Source organism: Lotus japonicus, chromosome 1, assembly GCF_012489685.1.
Source record: "Lotus japonicus ecotype B-129 chromosome 1, LjGifu_v1.2".
Classification (NCBI taxonomy): Eukaryota; Viridiplantae; Streptophyta; class Magnoliopsida; order Fabales; family Fabaceae; genus Lotus; species Lotus japonicus.
Window position 1 is genome coordinate 30,327,059 of NC_080041.1, and position 14,852 is coordinate 30,341,910.

The following is a 14,852-nucleotide window of genomic DNA, read 5'->3' on the forward strand; positions in this document are numbered from 1 at the left end:
CACACAAAACTCAAACTTAAATCATAAAACAAACGCAAAGGCAAAATGTGGCAGAGCGATGAGTAGAAGAAAACAGAAGGAACTTCAACAAACTTTCATTAATAGCTACCCTGCAGGGCAATAATAATTACAAAAGTCGTAAGCGGAAAATAAATACAAGTAGTCAGACTGCATTAATATTTTCTTCTCTTCTTGCGTTTTCTGTAACGCCCCGATTTCTTGAGTGTTACACAGTAACTAATTAACCAATTTTCGTAAAGAGTTTTCGTCGATTCACTTATTAATCTTCAATTAATGACAAACCTTTCATTTTACGAAAACTCTTGAAACATAACCTTTCCAAAAACACGCGGAAGTAACCAACATCGTAAAACTTTTTAAATAACCAACTGTAAAGAGTACGAATCAAAGGCCTGAATGAAAATAAAGATTACATCAAAACTTGTTCATTCGAATTTAAGCAATAAAATTGTTCGATACCAACACTTCGGAAACTCTCAACCCCAACAGAAAACAAAAGACTCTCAACCAAAACCCTATTCCTTAGCCTCTTCCTCTTCCTCTGAAGTGTAGTCGTCCTCCGGTATTGGCACGTCACGTAGCATCAACTCCCAAGAATGAGTCATCGCCATTATCTTCACGACCATCTACCCCCCCCAAATAAACACATAGCAAACAAGCAGGGTCAGGTCCAACAAAAAGAATGATAATGACAAAATCAACAACAACATAATATAAGTACATTATATGTCTTTTATGGGAAAGAGTCAGTTACTAACGGAATCTCACTTCACACAACCCACCAAAACTTCCATGGCCATCTTCGTGCTTCCGCAGAGGCACGGTTATCACGGTGACCGCAGTCAACCAAATCACGTGGAGCCGCAATGATCCACAAAAGTTCCGGTGACCGCAGTCAACCAAATTACGTGAAGCCACACCGGCCCACAAGGTTCACGGGAGACCGCAGTCAACCCAAATAACTCCCTCGCGTGCAAGGTACCATCGTTCTCATGGACCATAGTCTACCTGACCTATGTCCAAATTATTCACATTTACTTGCAAGCGAGTTATAAATTCATTCTCTTGGTGTTTAAGGCTCTAATGTCAATCCTAGAGTCTTATGAGTTAATATCGTATCAGATTACAACGTCAAGAAATAACAGTCACACTAGGAGGAATTACAGCTGGGTGAGCGACCTCCTAAACAAGTCACAACTAAACTTCATGCAAAGCATAGAAATAATCAGGGCCTCCCAAATTCACAAATTATTTACAAATTCCAGAGGCTCAGTTTACAGATATCATCATATAAAAATCTCACAAAGGTCCCTAATCACATGTTACTAGCATTTCCAACAATTTCTCAAATTTAGTGTTTTTGGACAACAGGTGCAGCGTGTACTAAAACTGGTCTACAGACCGCAATACTTAGCCACAAAATTCACATGATACATGAATGGAAAGATAATTCGAAACTCTACACTTTTATAGTTTATCACTTTTCCATTTGAGATCCAGAATTAGGTGATATTAGGCCTTAAAGCTTGCTGTCCGGTACAGGAAGAACAGCAGGTGCAACAGTCACTAAGATCGACCTCCAGACCTCATTACTAGACCAAAAATTATGTTCTTTATATGCATAGAAAGCCAATTCGAAAATCTACAATTTTCCAGTTTATCCCTTTTTCATTTGAGACCCCGAATTAGGTGTAATTAAGCTCCAAAACTCGCTGTCCAGTACAGGAAACTGGCAGAGATACTTTTGCCTTCAAATTAATTTTTCAACCATTCAAGTCCCAGAGTTTTAAACCATATTCCAGCAGCAAGAACCACATATCATATATCATATATCATGCTTAAATTTCCAGAACCAAGATAACCATCAATTCTAGCACAAAAGGCAGATCTAAGCATATAAATCTTCAATCATTTTAATCAAGCAAAGTCATAGAAGAAACGGTAGTTGTAGTGATGATTAATGGAGAATCATGGCATCAACATTTCATCTCAAATCAGAAGCAAAACATCAAGATCTCAAGGCAAAAAAAACAGCAAGCATCATGAACACAAAACTCTTGCAAAAGCAATCATGTTCGTGGCTTTTCTCATAGTAAAACATGGCAAATACCCTAGGCAATCTACCCAATCCTAGGACCAGCCCTTACCTTGGGTTCTTGGTCTGAAAAGAAGAAGCTTTGGTGATGAACACGGTTCAGAAACGTTGCTGTCCACGTTCTCAGCTTCTCTCGCCGTCCCTCTTCTCTCCCTCGCGCGCGACCTCCTCCACTCCCTTGCGCGCGCTACACGATGATGGTTATCGCTTGGGCGGCGGCGGCTTCTCTTGCTCTCTCTCGAGTTCTCTCTTTTCTCTCTTCTGTATGCTTCCCTTTCTGTTCTTACGTGAGTTTGTGCAGGTTCTGTTCTGATTGTGAAAGAACAGGGTTTTCCCCCCTCTAGACTAAACCCCATGCAAAGTGGGCTAGGGTTTCAATATTCTTTCAAGCCCGAACCCTTGGCCCATCAGTTTAGTTCTTAATCTGGTCTAAACTCAATTAAAACCCAAGTCCTTCTATGTAAAAACAGAAGCAAAATCGGAATTAAAATAAAAACTCCTCATCTAGTTCGCTGGTACTGTACAGCCCGACCTTTGCTCATTAAAACAGGGATATCTGGAGCTACAGATATCGGATTTACACGAAACCACATCGAGAATTTTCTTAACTTAAAGGGCTACAACTCTCATGAAGGAAGTTTTCCCAAATGAAGTCGTTAAGACCCTCTAAAAATTCGCACAAGTTGACAGTTCTAATCTGCCAGTTATCAAACATTAGCTAAAACTTCAATTTTATTCGAACTTCCATAAAATTGTTCCAAATTGAACTTAGGGCCTTACATTTTCAGCAGCCGAAAAGTACTCTGCGTCGAAGCCTGGAGGATCATCAAGGCCGACCAAACCCTCAGGGGTAAATCACTTGAAGGCCCCCATCCCGCTGAGATCCTATCCTTCATAAAGATGCAGAACCTGGGCTTTAGAAAGGAAGAAACCGGGGCCGCGCTCTTCCACGGCCTTAGCAGAACCTTCAATCTCCAACTTCGTTCTAAGGGCTTTGGCCTCAGAAGATGCCAGGGCTGCCGCCTCCGCGATAGCTCTGTCCTTTGCTTCCAGCAGGGTTCTCACCGTGGCAAAGGCCTCGTTCGACGACGCCAAGTCATTACGTAAAGATGCAAGCTCCTTATCTTTGGCGACATGAGCTTACCTACTCGCGGCAATCACCTGGGCCCTCGCCTCTAATTCCTTCTACATTTCGTCCAGCTCGTCCTCTAGGTCCTCCACCTTCCTGTCACGGGCGAATATGTCAGTCTCGCGACCACACATCTCAATGCCTAAGTTGTTCAGCTTGATTACCTGGGCCGCCACCTGGGTTAACAGCCTATCACGCTCGCCGTACGCCTCGAGCGTGGCAAGGCGATGGCCGAATCTTGGGATAGCTTAGCAAAAAGGCATCCCGCGTGGAGGAGACTCGGCTTCTTGTGCCACGCCGTCTAGATCAGGATAATCAGCCTCCTTCAAACTACTAAAGAAAGGATCAGTCAATATAAAGTCGACAGGAGTAGGTTGTTGGTTCGAAAGGAAACTTTCCTTTCCTTCGGTGTTGAGGCGGCTAGAGGCAAGAGAAGAGTGATGAGGAGATGGCGGGACGACGGGAGCCTGATCCTCATCATTTCGACTCAATTGGACGAACGGGGGAAGCTCACCTCGACTTGTTGAGTCGGATGGTCTGGAGATGGGACTGGTTGAGGGGCGACGGAAGCGGTGCCCTCGGGTGCATGATGACCCTAATTTAGTAGTGTTTTTAGGGTCATTTCTTTGTTTGTTTTGAGTCTTTTTGTTGAGTCTCATGTAGTGTTTCATGCATTCTCATGCATTTTTATCTTTCTTTGTGTCTTTACTTTGTTTTGGTAATTTTGTAGCTTTATAAGGACTTTTCTTGCATTTTAAGTAAGTTTAGGACTTGCATGATTTTCTTATGTTATTTGAGGGTCCTCTTTGCTAATAAGCTCTTTGAGCTTCTGGATATTTTCCTCTGCTTGGTGGTTAAGCTTTCAGGTCTGAAACTAAAGGAGAAGGAAGTTCAAGAAGCATGGAATTGAAGGAAGGCTTAAAGAGGCTTGAAGAGGAGTTATGAAGAAGCTAAAAGGGCTTTCCAGCGAGCTTAGAGCGCCTAGGCGTGCTCCATTGGCGCCTAGGCGCCAATTGCATTTTTCAGGATTTCTGAATTGGCGCCTAGGCATGCTCAATTGGTTCCTAGGTGCCAATTGCCTTCCAGAGGCATGTTTTGGGCATGGAATTGGCGCTCAGGCGCTAATTGCGCCCAGACTCGTGTATTTTGTCTATAAATAAGGTTTTAGCCAATTTCTTTGAGGAGAACCTTGGGGCTTGTGGGAGGCTTCTAACTTGTAATCTTTCTCAGGTTTTTAACATTTTCTCGTATGAATTCTCTAGCCATGAGTGGCTAGTTTCCTTTTGTGCTTTGGGTTTAAGAGATTTTATGAAGCTTTAGTTTTCTAAATCCTATCTTTATGCATGAGTTCTTGATTTAACCTTGTATTTCAATTCCATTATGCATGTTTAGCGTTGGTGCACCCTTGCTATAGGCTAGATTATAATCAAATGGAAGTTTGTTATGATTTAGGGATATGAATTGGAATAGATCCTTCTATGCTTGCTTCTAGGAATAGAGTGAGGGTAAGGTTTTGTTGGCCTGAATATGTATGCTTTAAAACCTCAAATGAATGATTGAGTACACAAGGAATTGGGGTTAACTTTCAATTTGGGAGAATTACTTTTGTGAGGAATCAATTAGTAAGTACATAGGCTAAAGCAACAAGGGATGAATCAAGGTTTCACATGCATAAGATTGGTAGACTAGAGTGGATTAGATGATCAATAACCCAAGGCATTTCCATCAATTGTTATTTTCAACACTTTCAATATCGCTCTTTTGCAAATCCTTTTTCATCAACAATCAAAATCAATTTCAGAATTTTACTGTTTTCAAAACTTGCAAACTTTAGGCTTAAATCCACAATTCTCACTCACAATCCCTGTGGTTCGATATTCTAAAACCCAAAGGTTTCTGTACACTTGCAGATTGACCAACAGTGCACCCTGGCTGTTAAGGGTCTCTTTATGGGAGGGCAGAGTCCCCGCCCCGCCTTCTAGATTTGGTTCGTTCTCGCCAAGTGGTCTCTGGCGAGGGTCAGCGGTCTCACCAGTTTTGGTTTTCTTGTATTCTCTTTTTCTTCTTTAACAAAGGGGTCGCGGCTCTGTCCTCTCCATCCTCGCCGGTTTCAGCTTCTTCGGATTTGTGGGATCTTTTCATTGGGGGGGGGGAAGAGCAGCATTGTCGGTGGCACCCAACACTAGCCCACCAGACTCGGGAAGCACGGCGACGTCTGGCATTGGCTCGTCGGATTCAGGAATGGCGACGCTTGGCGTTGCCTCGCCGGCCTCAGAAAAGGAAGTACCGCTTGTGGAGCCTGGCGCTGGTTCGACGGGCGCGGACTTTTGGGACCCTTTGACCCGCTTCTTTGGGGAAGGAATGGTGGTCTCGATGCCAGCACCCAAAGCAGCAAGTCTTCTCTTACCCCCGCCAGTATTGAACGTGGGGGGAAACTTAATCACCTTGGCAGTGAGAGCGCGCTCCAATTCAGCCTTCGTGAACTTCATTTCCCCTGAGAGAAGCAGGAAAAACAAATGATTATTAACAGACTCCACAGGGAATATAATGATGCGGCAAAAGAGAAAAGTCTAACCTAGGAATGAATCAAGGGTGTTCTTGCGGGCAGCTTCGAGCAATTGTGACCATTCAAGAACAGGAAGACCAGTAGAAGGGGAATTGGGCAGTCCCGTCCCGAAGGGTGAAAGCTTCAGGATATGTGGGATGCACGACTACACGGAAGTACCGGCGCCCAGGCCCCATCTTGATGTTGCTCTTGTAGGGGTGAAGACGTTGTCGGCCCGTGCGGGATTTCAGGGAAACCCACCCATGGGCTCAAGATCGACAGCGTTACCCAGGATCTCAAAACATCGCGCGAAGGCCCAAGCGTTTTGATGCAGTTGGCATGGGACCACATTGATCTCCCCCATAACTTGTCGAAAGAAGGGGGAGAAGGGTAGCTTGATTCCCAGATCGAGGAACAAGTACTCGTAGACATAAAAGAAATGGGGTCTCTTCACGCCGTGGTCAACCGTGCAGCGCTGCCAGGGCCGGCGATCATTTGGGAACTTCTCGGTGACAAGAATGTCCTCGAGCGGTTTCTCGTAGTAGAGCCGCCGGCCTGGCGAGCTGTTTCGATAACGGAGTCGTCGGAGGCCTCCTCGGAAGGCTGACAAACGGCCTCCTGAGTGTAAGATCAAGTTTTGATCTAGTAGTACAACTCTATGTTTTGATGATTACAAGTTAACCTTTTGATATGAACAATTATGGTACTCTAACGTGTTTTCAGAGTGTGATCTTAACAGGTTCTGACCTTGTCCCAAATTCACACAAATCAGATGCACTGTGCTTAAAGAGTGATCCTAGCAACGCTTTCGCAATCTCTATGTTCAGTCTGAACAGTAGAAAAGCTTCTGAAGATCTGAAGTATATAAAGCTCTGATAAGGACTCAGCTCACTTGAAGCTCTGATGATCCAGATGTTCTGACAACCAAGACACTCTGAGGGCTCAGAAGTTCTGATGGTGTAGAAGACTCTGAGGATCAAGAAGCTGAAGAGTGAAGACTTTGAAGTCCAGAAGGAACTGGCTCCGAAGACCATGTACTGATCCTCTGAAGTGAAGATCAGAAGGTACAACGGTCAGAGGTCCAAGCTTCCTTCTGACTCTGATCAACCAGCTTCACAAGTTCCAACGCGAAGCGCTCCTCTGATCAGAAGTCTAACGAGGTTAAAGGTCAAGTCACTATCCAAAGTATAAAAGCAAAGTGTACTATCCTAACGACCTAACCTACATTCTCAGCCACAGTAGAAGCTGGAATTTCCAGAACTGCCCTCCAATGGTAGCATTCCCATGCAACGTTCAAACCCTAATCCTTGGAGTATAAATAGAGGCTGAAGACTGAAAGAAGCGGCTAGAATAACTTACACACGCGCAAGCAATATTCAAACCTTCTAAGCTTTCTTTCATCTTGAATTTTATTGTGTTTACTATAAGCTTTTGAGAAGCATTTTCTGTGTAAACAAGAACTTCATATACAGTTGTATAGTTTGCCTTTAGGAGATCAAGGTTGATCGGATCCTAAAGTAGACTAAGAGAGTGAATCTTAGTGTGAGCTAAGTCAGTGTATTGTTAGTCACTTGTAGGTTTCAAGTGCAGTTGTAACACATACCTGATTAGTGGATTGCCTTCATTCTAAGAAGGAAGAAATCACCTTAATGGGTGGACTGGATTAGCTTGAGTGATTTATCAAGTGAACCGGGATAAAATCCTTGTGTGCTTTTCTATCTCTTATCTTAAGCACCTTTGAGTCTCAAAATATTTGATAAAATCTTAAGGTGGAAGTTTTATCTTGAAAACGTTATTCAAACCCCCCCCCCTTTCTACCGTTTTTCATACCTTCAATTGGTATCAGAGCGCAAGTTCTGATAACCACACCTAACAGTGTTCAGTGATCCGGGCCGGTGTGAAAAACAATGGCTACCACCAGTGAAACACAGAAAGATGGATACAATGCAAAGCTTCCCATGTTCGACGGTCAAAGGTTCGAATACTGGAAAGATAGACTTGAAAGTTTCTTTCTGGGTTTCGATGCAGATCTCTGGGATATTATTATGGATGGCTATGAGCGTCCAGTTGATGCAGAAGGCAAAAAGATCCCAAGGTCAGAGATGACTGCAGATCAAAAGAAGTTGTACTCACAACATCACAAAGCTAGAGAAATTCTTCTAAGTACTATCTCTTATGAAGAGTACCAGAAGATTACAGATCGTGAGTTTGCTAAGGGCATCTTTGAATCCTTAAAGATGTCTCATGAAGGAAACAAGAAAGTGAAGGAATCAAAGGCGCTGTCCTTGATTCAAAAGTATGAATCCTTCATCATGGAACCAAACGAGTCCATTGAAGAAATGTTCTCCAGATTTCAGTTGCTCGTAGCTGGAATACGACCTCTCAACAAGAGCTACACAACAAAAGATCATGTCATAAGGGTCATCAGGAGTCTTCCTGAAAGCTGGATGCCTTTAGTGACATTAATAGAGCTCACGAGAGATGTCGAGCGTATGAGTTTAGAAGAACTCATCAGCATTTTGAAATGCCATGAGCTGAAGCGAGCTGAGATGCAAGATCTGAGGAAAAAGTCTATAGCCTTGAAATCCAAATCTGAGAAGGCTAAGTCTGAGAAGTCAAAGGCTCTCCAAGATGAAGCAAAATAATCTGAAGAAGCATCAGAAGATTCTGATGAAGATGAGCTGACTCTGATCTCTAAAAGACTCAACCGCATCTGGAAGCACAAGCAGAGCAAGTACAGAGGCTCTGGAAAGGCCAAAGGAAAGTCTGAATCCTCAGGCCAGAAGAAGTCTTCAATCAAAGAAGTCACATGTTTCGAGTGCAAGGAATCAGGGCACTACAAAAGTGACTGTCCAAAGTTGAAAAAGGACAAGAGGCCACAGAAGCACTTCAAGACGAAGAAAAGTCTGATGGTGACTTTTGACGAATCAGAGTCAGAGGATGTTGACTCTGATGGTGAAGTTCAAGGACTCATGGCCATTGTCAAAGACAAAGAAGCAGAGTCAAAAGAAGTACCTGACTCTGACTCAGCATCAGAAGAAGATCCTAACTCAGATGATGAAAATGAGGTATTCGCTTCTTTCTCAACCTCTGAATTAAAACATGCTTTGTCTGATATAATGGATAAGTATAACTCTTTATTGACTAAGCATAAAAAGCTGAAAAAGGATTTCTCTGCTGCTTCTAAGACTCCTTCTGAACATGAGAAAATTATTTCTGAGTTGAAAAATGATAATCATGCTTTGGTAAATTCTAACTCTGTGCTTAAGAACCAGATTGCTAAGTTAGAAGAAGTAGTTGCTTGTGATGCCTCTGATTGTAAAAATGAATCCAAGTATGAAAAGTATTTTCAAAGATTCCTAGCTAAGAGCGTAGATAGAAGCTTAATGGCTTCAATGATCTATGGCGTAAGCAGAAATGGAATGCATGGCATTGGCTATTCTAAACCTGATAGAAATGAGCCTACTGTATCTAAAGCTAAACCTTTATATGAATGCTTTTTTCCCTCTGGTACCATATTGCCTGAATCTGTACCTACTAAAGTTGCTATAACCCCTCTCAAAAAGGGAACTTTCTCCATGTCTAAATATCATGCTAAAATTCCATTACACTATCATGTTGACAAACCCAAGGTGATCAGAACCTCTGGGGTAACTAACAAGAAAGGACCCAGAAAGTGGGTACCTAAGGACAAGATTATCTATGTTGCAGATATCCTTGATAGCTCCACTGAAACACCAATCATGGTATCTGGACAGTGGATGCTCGCGTCACATGACGGGAGAAAGGCGTATGTTCCAAGAGCTAAAGCTTAAGCCTGGAGGCGAGGTTGGCTTTGGTGGAAACGAAAAGGGTAAAATTGTTGGTACTGGTACTATTTGTGTAGATAGTAGTCCATGCATTGACAATGTTTTATTGGTAGACGGCTTAACTCATAACTTATTGTCTATAAGTCAATTAGCTGACAAGGGTTATGATGTTATTTTCAATCAAAAGTCTTGCAGGGCTGTAAGTCAGATCGATGGCTCTGTTCTGTTTAACAGCAAGAGGAAGAACAACATTTATAAGATCAGATTATTTGAGTTGGAAGCTCAGAATGTGAAGTGCCTTCTTTCTGTTAATGAGGAGCAGTGGGTATGGCATAGACGGTTAGGGCATGCCAGCATGAGAAAGATTTCTCAGCTGAGTAAGCTAAACCTTGTCAGGGGCTTACCCACTCTGAAGTTCTCTTCAGACGCTCTTTGTGAAGCATGTCAGAAAGGCAAATTCACTAAAGTCCCTTTCAAGGCAAAGAATGTTGTCTCAACCTCAAGGCCGTTAGAACTTCTGCATATCGACCTGTTTTGACCTGTGAAAACTGAGTCTATAGGTGGCAAGAGATATGGGATGGTCATCGTTGACGACTATAGCCGCTGGACATGGGTAAAATTTCTATCCCGCAAGGATGAGTCTCATTCTGTGTTCTCTACCTTCATAGCCCAAGTGCAAAACGAGAAGGCTTGTAGGATTGTGCGTGTCAGAAGTGACCATGGTGGAGAGTTTGAGAATGACAAGTTTGAGAGTCTGTTTGATTCCTATGGAATTGCACATGATTTCTCTTGTCCCAGAACTCCTCAACAAAATGGTGTTGTTGAAAGGAAGAACAGAACTCTTCAGGATATGGCTAGAACCATGCTCCAAGAAACTGGCATGGCTAAGCATTTTTGGGCAGAGGCAGTAAACACAGCGTGTTACATTCAGAACAGAATCTCGGTGAGACCAATTCTGAATAAGACTCCTTATGAATTGTGGAAGAATATAAAACCCAACATTTCTTATTTTCATCCTTTTGGTTGTGTTTATTATGTTCTTAACACTAAGGATAGATTGCCTAAATTTGATGCTAAGTCTTCTAAATGTCTATTACTTGGTTATTCTGATAGATCTAAAGGTTTTAGATTTTATAATATTGATGCTAAAACTATTGAAGAATCTATTCATGTTAGATTTGATGATAAGCTTGACTCTGACCAATCAAAGCTAGTTGAGAAGTTTGCAGATCTAAGCATAAATGTTTCTGACAAAGGCAAAGCTCCAGAGGAAGCTGAGCCAGAGGAAGATGATCCAGAAGAAGCTGGTCCCTCTGATTCACAACCTCAGAAGAAAAGCAGAATCATTGCATCACACCCTAAGGAATTGATTCTGGGCGACAAAGATGAACCGGTCAGAACCAGATCAGCCTTCAGACCCTCTAAAGAGACCTTGCTCAGTCTGAAAGGATTGGTGTCATTAATTGAACCCAAGTCCATAGATGAAGCTCTTCAGGACAAGGACTGGATTCTGGCTATGGAAGAAGAACTGAATCAATTTTCCAAGAATGATGTTTGGAGCTTAGTGAAGAAACCTCAAAGCGTCCATGTGATTGGAACCAAATGGGTTTTCAGAAACAAGCTGAATGAGAAAGGAGATGTAGTGAGAAACAAGGCAAGGCTAGTTGCTCAAGGCTACAGTCAGCAGGAAGGAATTGACTACACTGAAACATTTGCTCCAGTAGCTAGACTAGAAGCAATCAGACTGCTGATCTCTTTCTCAGTGAATCACAACATAGTCCTTCATCAGATGGATGTGAAGAGTGCCTTCCTAAATGGTTATATATCAGAGGAAGTCTACGTTCATCAACCCCCAGGTTTTGAAGATGAGAAGAACCCAGACCATGTGTTCAAACTGAAGAAATCCCTCTATGGTCTGAAGCAAGCTCCCAGAGCATGGTATGAGAGACTCAGCTCATTCCTTCTGGAGAACGAGTTTGTAACGGGTAAAGTAGATACAACTCTCTTTTGCAAAACTTACAAAGATGATATTTTAATTGTGCAAATCTATGTTGATGATATCATATTTGGTTCTGCTAATCAATCTCTGTGCAAAGAATTCTCTAAGATGATGCAGGCTGAATTTGAAATGAGTATGATGGGAGAACTCAAATACTTTCTGGGTATACAAGTAGATCAAACACCAGAAGGAACATATATCCATCAAAGCAAGTACACTAAAGAACTTCTGAAGAAGTTCAATATGACAGAATCAACAATTGCCAAGACTCCAATGCATCCTACATGCATTCTGGAAAAGGAAGATGCAAGTGGTAAAGTATGTCTGAAGCTCTATCGTGATATGATAGGATCACTTTTATACTTAACTGCATCTAGGCCAGATATTCTGTTTAGTGTTCATTTATGTGCTCGTTTCAAATCAGATACAAGGGAAACCCACTTAACTGCTGTTAAGAGGATCCTAAGGTATCTGAAAGGCACTGCTAACCTTGGCTTGATGTATAAGAAAACATCAGAGTATAAGCTTTCAGGTTATTGTGATGCTGATTATGCTGGAGATAGAACAGAGAGAAAAAGTACTTCTGGAAATTGTCAATTTCCGGGAAGCAACTTAGTCTCATGGGCAAGCAAGAGGCAATCAACCATTGCACTATCCACTGCAGAGGCAGAATACATCTCAGCAGCAATTTGCAGCATTCAGATGCTCTGGATAAAACATCAGCTGGAGGATTATCAGATCCTTGAGAGCAATATCCCAATCTATTGTGATAACATTGCTGCAATCTCATTGAGTAAGAATCCAATCTTACATTCAAGGGCAAAGCACATTGAGGTAAAGTATCACTTTATTCGAGATTATGTTCAAAAGGGCGTACTTCTTCTGAAGTTTGTTGATACTGACCATCAATGGGCAGATATCTTTACAAAGCCCTTAGCAGATGATAGATTTAATTTTATTCTGAAAAATCTGAATATGGACTTTTGTCCAGCATGAAGATGGATCAGAACCTCTGACTATGATACTTCTTTATCAGAAGATGTCTAGTCCAGAAGGTAACTCCATCAGAGTATAAGTACCCATTGGTGCTCACTCTGAAGCGGAGACAGTAAACGTGTGTCAGTAACCCTGATGCATAGTTCCTTGTGCCCGTGTGACAGTCTGTTGTAATGAGTGTTGATGTGCTTCTCTCCTGTGTGTGATTGGTGTATTAACTGCTGATATGATGTCTTTAATTTTCAACCGTTGATTTTACTTTTTCCTTTAAATCAACAACGGTTATTTTCAAAAACACACTATACACACACGTTCTCCATCACTTCCGGTTTAACACTCTCTCTCTTCGTTTTCAAAACCCTTATCCCCACGATCTCTCTCTCTCTCTATTCATCCTCTTCCTTTCTACCCAAAACCTCCAACCGCTCAAAAATGGTGAGAGTAAACAGAGGTGAAGCAACCGAAGGTATTCAGTTTCCAGTGATGGTAGTTGGTCAAGCTACAGGACAGGCAGGTCCTGAAGTTCAGAGAACTCAAGCTCCGGCTCAAGGGCAGATGATCCCTATTGCAGAACGGGGCTGTGCCGTTCACTGTGTTTATGCTCTTGAAGAATTACTGGTTCTTGCTGAGTGGAGATTCGACCTAGACAACATCGCTGCTAATGGGTATGATCTTCGTCCCGAAGTCCGTGTTCAAGGCTGGGAAGAATACTTCAACAGGCTTCGAGGTCCGGTGTATGACAAATTGGTCAAGGAATTCTGGAAACACGCTGAATGTGATGATACTCAGGTGGTTTCGTATATTGCTGGCAGAAGGATCATCATCACTGAGAAGTCGATTGTTGATCTTCTGGGTGAGCACACTGGCAGAGGTTACAGATTCCAACTGACGGAATCCAAGGTGAAACCCAGGACAAAAGAAGAGACCAACAAAGCTCTTTATACCACTTATAAACCAGGAAACAAGGTAGTGGATCTTCATCCAAAGCTTAGAATCTGGCACAAGATTCTACTTCACTGCATAAATCAAAGGCCTAAGGGCAGCTCTCCTGACTACATCAATTTCTGCCAGAAAGCAATGCTCTTCTTCATCCAAGATCATCAGAAGATATGTCTTCCTTTCTTCCTGTTCTCCTACCTCAAGGAGTGTATCAGGAAATCAAGAATAACAGCTTCTAAGAAGTCTGCCATCAGATACATTCCCTTTGGAAGACTGCTCTCAGATCTCTTCATTGAGAGTAAGCTTGTAGAAGATCTGACGAAGGCTGGCTGCACAGAGGATCTGACCACGGTTGTCAGTGATGTCTTCACTTCCAACTCCTTGAAGAAGATGGGGCTGATTCAGACAAAGATTTCTCCTGCACATGAAGATACTTCTGATGAAGTCAGAAGAAGAAGAATCCATCTGGTTGATTATTCTCTGTGGTCTCAAGCAGATAATCCAGAAGCAATCTTGTGCTACATTGATGATCTGAGGCAACAAGGTTTTGAGATAGATGTGGACGAGTTTTTCAGAAACTTGCCACCAGTTCCAGAGTTTGACTCTCCTCCCAAGAAGAAGAAGACAAGGAAAATGCTTTTGGAGGAATCTTCTGAAGAGTCTGATGATGCTGCTCAGAAGAAGAAGAAGGCTGACAGGACTAAGAGAAAGCATGAGGAGCCAACCAAGCTAGATGCTCCATCTGATGGTGATGATGATGGTCCTCCTCCACCAAAGAAGAAGAAGCAAGTCAGAATCATGGAGAAGCCTACCCATGTGGAACCGGCTGCTGAAGTGATCAGAAGGATTGAAACTCCTTCCAGAGTGACTCGGTCTTCAGTGCGATCATCAAGTAAGTCTGTTGTTGTTGATTCTGATGATGATTTAAGTTCATTTGATGCTTTCCCAATCTCTGTTATGCTCAAACGCACTTCCAACTCACTCACTCCTATCCCTGAGTCCCAACCAGCTGCACAAACCACTTCTCCACCCACTTCACCAAGGTCTTCATTTTTCCAACCTTCCCCACATGAAGCACCTCTTTGGAACATGCTTCAGACTTCCAGACCTTCTAAACCTACCTCACCCATTACCATCCAATACAACCCACAAACATCTGAACCCATAATTCTCGAACAGTCTGAACCTGAACCCAGAACTTCTGATCACTCTGTCCCCAGAGCATCAGAACGTCCTGTTCGTAGAACCACTGATACAGATTCCACAACACCCTGTCCCTCTGTATCTTTTCCTACAAATGTTGCTGACTCCTCACCCTC

General features: G+C 42.6%; 1 long non-coding RNA gene across 1 annotated transcript; it reads right to left on the reverse strand.

Annotated features, from left to right (window-relative positions):
- Positions 1 to 405: 405 nt before the first annotated feature.
- LOC130731779 (uncharacterized) lies at positions 406 to 2,493 on the reverse strand. Its single transcript, XR_009016821.1, has 2 exons — positions 2,169 to 2,493; positions 406 to 647 (listed from the first exon to the last, which is right to left on the reverse strand). It is a non-coding gene; the product is annotated as an uncharacterized LOC130731779 (long non-coding RNA).
- Between the last annotated feature and the right edge of the window lie 12,359 nt (positions 2,494 to 14,852).